The sequence below is a fragment of the Cataglyphis hispanica genome, chromosome 17, assembly GCF_021464435.1.
Source record: "Cataglyphis hispanica isolate Lineage 1 chromosome 17, ULB_Chis1_1.0, whole genome shotgun sequence".
NCBI lineage: Eukaryota > Metazoa > Arthropoda > Insecta > Hymenoptera > Formicidae > Cataglyphis > Cataglyphis hispanica.
The window spans coordinates 1,660,513-1,672,786 of NC_065970.1; positions in this window are offsets into that span (position 1 = coordinate 1,660,513).

The following is a 12,274-nucleotide window of genomic DNA, read 5'->3' on the forward strand; positions in this document are numbered from 1 at the left end:
CCCGCTCGAGAAACGGCACCAACATTGTGGTGTCACGCATCGCGTGTGTCACGAGATAAATTATCGAATAAAAAGATCGCACAACTTGGCTGAGAATTACTAATGCTCCTTATTAAAGTTTTTATATTGCATTAAAAGACACGCGCTTATCTTATAATAGCGTATTTAATAACTAACCGCAGTACGAAGAAATGAAACGCAGACACGATAAATATAATTACATATTTAAATCTTGAGTGATTTTTTTAAGGATTCAAAGAAAAAATGATAACAAGATCTCGGCGAAAATTTACATGATAATTATTGAAAAAAGAATCAAAGCTATGGCAGAGAGAAATAATTCTATCGGGGCTCATAAGGCAAACAGAAATACCGAGAAAAGAAGAAATTGCTCAAGGTCAGACCGATCTGCATTATTAAAACGTGTGATTATCGGTTGAATTGTCTATTGAAGGCGAGTTTTTACGTCAAATAGGTGCGCCACCCGCTCGGCGCGAATTACGTTGATCGCAGAGAAAGAAACGCGTATTGACAGACAGCCGTATTATTATATCATTTCAGGTGAAAAAAAGAAGTAAATGCTGGGTTTATCTGCTGGAACGGAAGATACGATTTAACTAAACGCGCGCACGGATGTCATTACGCGAATCATAGTTAAACTCAACGCCGTGGAATCTCTGCATCGTGCGAGCATCTATAACCATAGGTTTAGTTGTCTGAAATCAATGACTAATCTTGTACACGCACACCGTCGGTTATCTTGCCATGTAACAATGGCCAAAACGGCGAAAATGTGATCACTGAACGTAATCATAGACATTTTAAAACTTGTATAATATTATATCTGATATAATTCTAATATAAACTCATAATCTATTAAATTAAATAAAATATCTTCCGTTTAAAAAAGTGTAAATGGACAGTTCAAGATATATACTAAAAGAAAATGTTTTCATCTTATTTTTATATTATTCTATGTTAATTTTTATTCTTCTGTTAAACGACACGATTAAATTTCATATGTTTTAGCATATATTTTTTTCATGGACAGATTAATGTAGTTTTACCAAATTACATTTCTGAAAGTTCAATTTGGTCAGTGAGTCATGCATTACATAGACCATAGACATAACAGAGTTCTGTTCATCAATATGTACAGCCCACAGCATCTGACAATCATTTAAAAGTATTACGAGTTTATATTAGCAGAATTTGCGTATCAAATGTGCATGTAGCATAGCAAACTGATTAATTATTATACGTTGACAAACGATGCGTATGCTGCGCACCGTAATATAATATAATAATTAATAACCATCACATGTACAATCATTAATAGACAGTAATTATAAACACACATCGTTAATATCATTTTTTATCATTAAATATATGTTTATATAAACATCTATGACTCACAAATCTATAAAAATTCAATTAAAATTTTAAAGAAAAAGGTCCCCTTTCAACCTGTTTTGATCTTCCTCTTTATCAAACTTTTTAATCTTAAAACGCCCATAATTTAGAAATTTTTGATATTTTAATACTATGAAGGAGAGATATTCTTTTTAATTCGTCCTGTAAAATTTATGACTGGGTAAAAACGCGATAGCTCTGCTTTCTACTTTGCCACCCAAAAAAGTCTCAAGAATTTACGACAACGTACAAAAGAAATAATCCACACACACACACACACACACACGATAGAAGCAGAAGATATATTAAATTGTCCTCGTTTTTACTAGTTTCGAGTATCTGGTCACAAAGAGTGTATTATAGAGCACACGTGTTACAACAATATAAATATATTTAAGTTACGACTTGACTAGCAGACTCTAACCAACACGCATAAGCTGAGTTAATATTTCGGTGCACATTTTGATTTATGATGGCGAAAGTGGAATTACATTAATGCAACTGTTTCCTACGACGTAGGCGTACTTTTTAATAAGTTGTTTTGCCATTTTATTTTGTTACATTGCGATAGGATCACGTGTTCAATTATGTTACCATTCAGTAAAAAAAAAAAAAAATGTAAAAAATCTACAATTTATTTCAACAAGTAATCTCTTATTTTCAACTGTCGAATATTTCGAAAACTATTTATGCGTCAATATTATAACTACAAATTTGTATTAAAAATAAAGATTAAAAAATTAGAAACATTCTGTATATCTTAATGATGCTATGTTATATATACGTAATATCCATGTTAAATTAAATTTGCTGCATTCTGATGTATACAATGATAACAATGTCAATCAAGCTCAACGTATATGGCAATACAATCAGCATCTTGTTATCGTGAGGAGCATTATCGTTTCGCGGCCGAACAAATATCGTAATCAGGCTCTCGACCGGCCACGCGGTGGCGAAACGCATTACTCGGCGTATATTGACAAATCAGCCAAACGTCTAGATGTATCTTTGCCGATCTGACCGGTCTCGAAAGTGTAATTATTAATAACTGTCTGATCGGCGCTGCGAGCCAGTTTACCACGTGGTAGGCGTTACTTACAAGTAACGAGACGACATTATCGATTAATTATCGACATCGTTATACGAACTCGTGGATGCATCAAACGTAGAGAATGAAATAGTGTTCTGAAAATCGAATCATGAAAAACAGAGCGCGTCCAATATTCTCTAATCATATCGATTCACGTCTTTTTACACATAAAGTATTATTTTTACTTTTTTTTACTTTTTATTTCAAAACTTGAAACTTGATTTTGACAATCAAGTTTCAAGTTTTGAAATAAAAAATGAAAAAAGTAAAAATAATACTTTATGTGTAAAAAGACGTGATATTTATGATATTTCGTATAGAGTTTATGATAGAAATGATTAAACTAATAAATAAGTGGAGAAGATCTAAAAAAATTAAAATGTTATTCCTTTAACAATGATATCTATCAAATTCAATAAGAGAACAGTTGGCTATGCGATGATGACCAGAACTGAATTAGATAGTAAATCATTTATAATTAAGAAAATTTGCATAACTGGCAACTCATTAAACAAAACGCTAGTACGATCCATTGATTAACTACAAAATCGGTAGTAACAATCAGCATAAAAACAGATCGTCGATTTCGAAAAATTTCAATAATAGTCTAATTTTCTGGCCATTTCAACGAATTATCGAGCTCGATCGTCGATTCTCGATCATGAAAGCGAAATCGCTCGACGACGTTCCCAAGTTATAAACATGCCCGATTATTCGCTCATAGAAAATTCATCAAGTCTAATTACGAATAATGGCACAAGATTAAGATCAAAGATCAAAGAGCAACGCAAGCGTACCGAGACAAAGAATTACGAATTAATAGCTCAACAGTGCACAAATGAATTAATTAACTAAAATAAAATCTGTTTTATAACATATATTTTGGTACTCTAAATAAATATATTTATTGAAATTTATTGAATATAAAAAAAAAATAACCTGTGATATGTTGAAAATTGATTATTGTGACAGGCCATAATTGAGTTATTTGCAAAAAATTGATGATAAGAACTAAAATATTTTTGTAATAATTTACAAAAAAGATTTGCAAATAATGCATTTCCTGGAAATTTCATGTAAGTTTTTCACGTAAATCATATGATTTATTCCAATAACTGGTCTTTGACAGTACCTATGCATATTGTCAATTATATATAATTAGTTAGATACGATAGTTTATCAATGTAAGAATTACATTAAGGAAAATGGCATAACAAATAAAAAATTCAATAATTGAAAAACTTAATTATCACCATTATTATTTTAACAGTTCGTATGTATGTGTTTCATATCTCTATTTATATAATTTTCTATAAAATATATTTTATATAAATTTAAAAGAGAAGATAAGAGTGAGATTTCTAGAATTTATTTCATTAAAAATAGTCCTAGAAATATCTTATTAAAATTAAAGACTTGGCTGATTTAAAACAGCTAATTAAAATAAATTAAAAAATCATTTTATTGTCTCACACACCAATCCATTAAATGACATTAAAATTAATTCTCGAAATCGTCGAATTAACATCATGGCATAATAGTTTCCACGAATTAAGCAGAGACACTGTGTCCAATTAACATTTCATTAAGAGTTAATGAGCACTTTCCCCGTCACGACGCGGATTTGTCTCCCTTCTTCGGGAGAAACAAAGCGCAGCGGATCCGTCGCAAATGCGGTCGCGCTTAAACCAGATTCATTATTACGTATATACATCCTTGTGTAACAAGGGGATTGCGTAATCGGGTCAACCTCCTTAGATCGAGCACGATATTCATCCAGTTAGCGTTTGAAGAAGAAGAAGAAGAAGAAGAGCTATAGAAGCAGTATCCGCAGTAGCGCTTAAATATGACGCTTGATTGTCGCTCTCTTAATGCCAATAGGAAATGACTCACTCCTTAAGGCCGCAATGATATCACTCGCCCTGCGACTTGCGAGCGAATGCGCGATGCAAGATCATGATTCGATCGTACACGAGGTAAATATATGTATATATATATATACATATAGGTAGGTAGTTGAGCGTGGGCTAAATTTCTGTACCGATTCGCCGCCGACGTTTCACGTTTCGTTCATTTACAATGTTATCTAAGCTCGTTCTCGTGAACTCGTAATTGCTCGACTGTACCATTTGCAAGTAGTTACGAGCCTAAGATGTTAGTTTTCTTCGAAAATTTCGGCATTTAATGTCAACTACAAATTTACAAGAGATAAGAGAGGAAATGTCTTCTTTTGTAACTGTGCTATTACATGTTGACAAATTATAGAAACAAATTAAAATTTATAAACATATTCTATCCTACAGTTAACGATAATTTCTAACTGGCAAATTATTGTTAGTAGCCAAAATCAAAGGTTATATAAATAATTTGGTAATCATTGATGTTAATTTATATCAAATTATTGTTTAACAAATCTTTTCTATTTTTTTTCTATGCAAAATGTCTTTTAAATTAAATAAAGATTATAATATTTCAAAATGACATATCTCAAGTCGAACCCATCAAAATACAGATGCGATGGAAAATTTTATTCTTATAATATGTATCAAAATGTAATAACAATCCGTAAAAATCGATCGAATTACGCGAATATATATTATGAAACGAAATCCGATTGTAAATTAATACCAATTTTACCGATACTATCGATTTATATCGAGTTCTATAGTCGGTAATATTTGTCCTCCGTTTTAATGTATGCGGTATCAATGACAAGAGATTGTCCTCGAGCCACTGCGGCGGAACAAACATAGAGATCCAGACGATTAGGAGCATGTACAAGTCGATGAGTGCAAAATCGTGGCTCTCATAGACGTCTCGTTGCCGACGTAGGCGGTTCTTATATAGGCGTCGGAATGTCGATTGTGCACCCAGTATCTATAATTATTTAGGTCGCCGACTGCGTTGAGCAATGAGAAACTAGTGGCGCTGGGCGGCGATACATGCGACAGGATGGTTAAGCGTCGCTGATAGTTTTATTAGCGCATAAATTCTTCTCTATTAACGAGGAAAAGCTTCATTAATCCGACGACGGCAGCAAATTACTGCGTACCGGGCTTGTAATCGTACGCGCGCCTTTTTCCATCGTCAGCACGTAAAAGTGAATAATTTCCTCGCGCGCGTAAAGTAAACGCTTATTAACGCATAAATAAAGATCTTTCCTTTTGTCTTCGTCGTGTCGCGACGTCGCGGCGTACCGAGGCGCCGGAATTATTGCTGCGGGGGCACAAAGGCTGCGGCTCGTCGTCTTAAATTATATTCCGCGATTCTTAACGAGGGGGTCCCCGGCGAATACACACACCGGTGGGCGGATACCGCGCGGTAATAGCGAGTTAATAGCAAGCGCGATTTCGCGCGAGCCCGCCGGGCGTCGATCTCGTGGTCTCCAACCACCCGGTTGTTACCGATTCGCTATCTCCAACGCTGGAGCACTAATATTGGCAACGATGATGGATGTTGTGTCGGGGGATAGATCGTTTGCGAGAAACCGTGCATTGCGCGCCGCCCGGTGGCATACCGCGGTTTCCTTGTAGTGGGCACACTTGTGAAGCATGTATTTTACCACGAGCAGACCAAACTGTCATATTGTCATCTCGCCATCATTTGCTAAAAGCGTATATATAATAAATGCATATGTGTCTGCTCTGACTTGTGAAGCCGTTATTTGATATTTGTTTGTTTGGATAAGAAACGTAAATAATTCGGTTGACTCTCAACGTATGTTTTATGCTACTCTTGGCTCGAATAGTATATTATATATAGGAAAATTTTAATTATATATGATTTTTTAATATAAAAAAATGCATTTATTAACACCTAACTTTAATAACTATAATATTCTTCAATATTTTAATATTTTAAAAATTTATTTTTTCTTTAAACATAATAATTATATATGCATGTATATAAGTTTATATATGCGTAGGTGAGTTATTACTAAAGTAATTGCTTCTAGTCTGCTTATATAGAATATAACATCGCTATCTAATCTGCTTGTTAGATTTACGATGCTTCGGAGGTACTCGAGAGACGTACAACGAGATGCGAGAAAGCGTGTCTTCAAAGATCGCGGGTATATATATCGCAATAAGGTGATGAAGTAAGAGAGCAATATCGGAGCAAAGGCGACCGTAAAGGAACGTCGGGAGGAGGTAAAAGAGAAAAGGAAGGTGGAAAAAGTGGATCTACATAAGAGATCATGACTCGAGCACGTCAGCCGAGTTTCGCTCGTGCGGAGAACCGGATAGGAGAAAGTTATTTCTCTTAATGTAATCTACGTTGTTAAAGTATGTTCATCGTATCGCCAACACGCGTGTATTGTTGGAGAGTATGTTCACTGAGATAATAATCCGTGTGATTTACGTGAAAAGCTTTCATATGACGTTTCTGGGAAATGCATTATAGGAATATGAAAAGCCAACAAGCTTAAATTTGTGCGACATGTTTCGACGTTTACTTATCCTGACAATTTCTTTTCTGAATTACCGGCGTCTTTGACGTTTTCTGTTATCGACATGTGTAAATAAATCTTATTATTATGCACGCATATTGTAACGTGATATGCATCAATGCTTTTTCGCGACACCGTTGTTTCCACGAAGCAGATATATTACGAAAATTTTCCTCTCTCTTTATTTCAACCGCATTGTAATCCATATGCAAAGCATTTATTCATTACAGCGTAAAGTACCACGCATATGTTTACGATTGTAGGAATTATTATTGCACTCTTACAATTTACATCGCCTTAACGTTCAAACAGTAATTTCAAGTTCGCGTTATGGCGCGTTGTGCTGCAGACATGTACGCTTACCGTAAATTAACATTATCTCCGCGTTTTCTGAGCTCTCTTCTTCCTCTCGTTTCTCTTTCTCTCTCTCTCTCTCTCTTTTTCTCTCTCTCTTTTTCTCTCTATCCGCGCATCCGTATAAAATGTAATTAAGTTTCCAGTTAGCTGTGCAACTGGATTGCCATGCATATTACGGTAACGGAGCGCTCGTAAATTTGCGCAATAACTTGGACAAAAATGAAGGGCCGAGGTGCGCGTCGCGACCTTGGGTAAGATAATACGCCGTACGTGCGTGCGAGAAATCAATTATGTCGATGAATATATATTGGTTATTAGATAGTGGGCGTCCTGTCCGTCGCGTACGTTAATAATGTATGACATGTTCTTGCCGTACTGCGGGCTCTTAGCCCGATCGTTCGAGGTGCTGGTGCTCGGTAACAGCAGCAGCAGCAGCAGCAGCAGCGCTAATGGGATGCACCCCACGAGACCTCACCATTGTTGTTCCGTGGATGCGTGTGTCTTCTCTGACCTGCGACACGAGTTTGTACGCAGTCTTGATTTCCCTCGACAAAAAGTCTACTCGACGATTACTCGCGGAACGTGAGAATCGCAAAAACATCAGAATATGATCGAGAATGACGCTTATAAAAATTCGCGAAGCTAGATTTTCGGCGATTATATGTTCATATTTTGTAGAAAAAAATTAACGATTTATCAATTGTTGTATCATTAAGCGCGTGCATATAAATGCATGTTGAGCGAGTCCTCTCTACGATTAAAGAGCTAAAAATAGCTTTAACGACAACTCTTTTAAAGAAAAATGCGCGCGATGCGAAATAATCTTTACGCATCAAATATTTTTGTCTAAGTAACTAGTCGATATCCTCGTCGTAAAAGCGCGCTCGAGCGCTATTTTATGGTAGACTGAGGACGGGTGTGTCATTCTGGTGATAACTCAAATATCTCTCGAGTCGTCAAACTGTCAACAGCCGCGAGTATCTATGTACGTTTCACTCGTCACTATCTGCCCTCGTAACTCAACGGGAAAAAAACACTACACGAAAGGTTTCTGTCGTAACTTCTTCGTCCAGTTACGCTGCTTGCGGAAGAGTGAAAGACAACTTGCCTAGTCAACACAGACGGTATGCAGACGAGGCAACAGGAAGAATACGCGATAACGGAACCAACTGTCCGACCAAATATCTAAATGAATAATATAAAAATTGTGGCACGACTAAAAGTGTAACACGACTAAATTATGTATGCAAGGCATATATCGCATGCATAATAGAGTACATTATTTATCAAGTATGACACACATTCACTTTACGCATGTAAGATCGTAAAAATATTAAATAATATATTATAATTTATTTTATTTTTCTAATATTAATATTACTACAATTAATTGTACAATTAATTATCAAAATTGTTTTTCTCTCTTTTTTTAATTAATAAAACACATGCATGCATTCATACATTCAAATTACGTTTAATTTAATTACGTTTAATTTAGTTGCAAGTATCATTTAGATATTATTCATTCAATAATTATTTTTCAAATTAATAATAAGTAGTTTTTTAACCAATCAATTTTGCCGGTAAGATCTTTGGAGTGCCATTATACGGTTCACGAATGGACCAATAGACACGAATGGACAGCTTAAGGATGCCGTTATCGGAGGAAGGGTTTTAGAGCCTAATCTAGGTTCCAGTCGAGGATAAGGAGTATCAGGGCTTTAGACTCTTGACCACCTGATATATACGCGCGTATACGCGCCCAGGTATCGAGATAACCAGGTATGTATAACCTTAGGTTCACCTACGGAGAACGCATTTGTCACTCCTGAATTGATGCTGCTGAGACAACGAGAGATTAGTCTCGATATATAAGCATTCGAGTTTCGTGATAATTTATACCGTATTCGTGTGAATCGTGTGTTCTCCATCGCCGCGTATCGAAAATTAAAGTGCGTGAACAAGAACCAGCACTAGCTCTTTCAAAACTGATGATAGCAAGAATTAAATATGTTAATAAAATATCAAAGTGTGTGGTATTTTATAAGAATCGTGTAGAAACAAGATTGATAATAAGCTTTAACCAAAAGAAAGTGCAAAAATAATTATTGCTTGCAGTTTTCTAATATTCAATACAATATTAAAAATATCATATGTCAGAATCTCGAAAAAATTAAAAAATAAAACAAGAAGAAAAGACTAATGTAATTTAACATGTCATCTATAATATCATTTTAGCTACGATATATAATGATTTATAATTTATATAGTACGTTAAAAATAAAAAAAAAATTTATTCATAATTAAGTATATTGTTAGAATTTGTATAATATTACAGCAATATATTATTTTTTAAATTTTATTATAATAGATTATATTTTTTTACATTTTTTAGATCGCGATATTTTATCGCTAAAAATTTTTAGAATTAAAATAAAAGTAGGACATTGAATTTCGATAATTATATAAATTTTAAATATTGCAAATCAAGGCGGATATAATTTTTCATAAAATTAATTTTGTTAACGAAATTCCACTATCCTTCAACGAGGTCACGACGAAAAATCCCACTACAATCGAGAACAAGAGCCGCAGGGGGTTTCAATCGGCTCCGTTCGATGATCTGGAAAGAAAGAATGGTTTGCCTGATTAATTTCGCTTTTCCACATCGAAGTACGTAATCCGCCTAGTCACGAAAGTCCATTCGTGTTCCCCCGATTTTCCATCCAGGGGCCGATGACGAGAGCATAATAACCCAAATCATAGGGGAACTCTGTGCACCCTACTTGAACAGGAAAAAGAAGAGCGTTCCTGAAAAATAGGCTCGCCTGGATGTTCCTCGAGGCCGTAAGATCAAGGACAAAGAAAGAGATTTCGCCGGCGGTCGCCATGCGGAAGGAGGGTAAGAGCGGGGCGGAGCGGAAGTCGACCAACAACGACATCGCTCGCTAGGGCGTACCTAAGGATCGAAGGGATAATCCTACGAAATCCACCCGCGGTCGTCCCGAGTGCCGCCCGTAGGGCTCGATGTTTTTCCCGAGAGAAGAAAAAAAAGAAAAGGGAAGAGACTCTTGCCAGCCATCTTGAATATTGTTCAAAACTTTTTCAATGGCCCGGCAGGCAGCGGCGTGGATAAGTCGGGATGTTGTAGCCGGTGTGACGTCGTATACCGGTCATAACGATGCCTTGTTAATGTCTTGAACGACGTCGGCTTACCCGGAGGGTGGCTTCAGATATTATGGACGCTTGTTTTGAAGCGTGATTGGTCCGCGCGATTCCTAAAATATTTAAGCTCCCGCTGTTGACGACGGGCTCTGAGCCGGCATTTTCCTTCTTTGTCTTACTGTCGTGCGTTTAGACGAAGGAAGGGTCGGAAAATCTGATAAGGCCTTCCTGATCCTTACCGCGCTGATGCCACCCGCCGGCTGTGGCGATCAATCTGACCACAGACAACGTCGGCGACTTGGACGTTAGATTGCACATTGCTCTTCGAAATTATGTACAAAATGATTCATATTTTTTAAAATAAATTAATAAATTAATTATATTCAACGATAGTTTAAAATTGAGACTCGTAAGTACGTTTAATTATATGATATATAAATTGTAAAAAAATAGCAATCATAGTTTAAATTCACTTTTTCTTGCATTACTATAAAAAAGAAAAATTCTCTATGGTTTTTTTTGTTCAAAATGACTCAATATATGTATAATTAAGATTTAAAACAGACTTTTTAGAAAATATTTCTTTAAACTCGAAAATTCTAAATACTTCTTAAACTTTCTTCGAAAAGAATATATATATATATATATATATATATATATATATATATATATATAATATATATAATTTATTAATAAAATGAATAATTTTGATCATTTCATGTATTAATTCATAAAAAAACTCAATTTAATAAAACGTTGCAACTTAGAACGATGGTATCAGCCGATCGATATTTATCAATCGCTCTAGCAAAAGCAAGAAAGCTCAAAACAAATGTTTCACATGCGTGACAATAATCGCGATGTATTCATCTGAATTAATCTCCTTGATATTCTTTTATATTTGCATCAGCGTATTTAGTTTTTGCCGGCGATTCATTTCAAGTAAAACGAGACGACTCGAATGTACGCTGAGCGAGTCGGCATAAGGTGATTATCCGTTTCTTACTCGCGGATTTATTAGCCTTACCTATTTGCGAGAGCGAATGATCTGTTGCGCGTGAAGCGAATTCGCGATAAAAAGGATCGCCGCGTTGCGAGTAATGGAAGTAGTTTCTTCCACTTACTTGCGGTTCTGTTTGTTCACGGGGTTTCTTGCGACCGCGTCGACGCGTCTCGTTTGGATCGCTATGGTCGAACGAGCGGTTGAAAAGCGCCAGCGGGATGCGTTTAGTGCGGGCTACGGTTCCGTAGATGCGCTCGTCGCCGGGACGCTTCGCTCTCTTTCTCTCAAATCTGACTCTCTCTTTCTCGTTTCTCGTTCAAGGGAATAACTGTTATGGGGAATCGTGATAGAATGCCGCGCCAAGACACAGTAAAGGAGGGAAGTTAATTAGCCGTTACTGATGCGGGACCGATGCTCTTCGAACGCTTCAACCGTTCTGCGCTCCTACGATCGCACGTAATGGGAAGTAATTATTTGATGCTTTTAAATAATGCATTTTTATGATAATATTTTATTTTTATTGGGTAAGAGAAACATTGTGTGAAGTATGTTAGAAGATAATCGTGTTAGTAAAGCGAGAGTTTGCTCGCGTATGTTAGAGCAGAAAAATTGTTATATTAAATAGATAAAAATTTAACAATATATAAATAAATCAATAAATTTTAATGCAATGTATATCACTTTGTGAAAATATTTACTCAAACTCGTCACTTTAATATAATTTACGACGCTTATATTAATCTCAACGTCGGACAACAACACGTTTTAATTCTGACCCTCCGATAATTAGTTG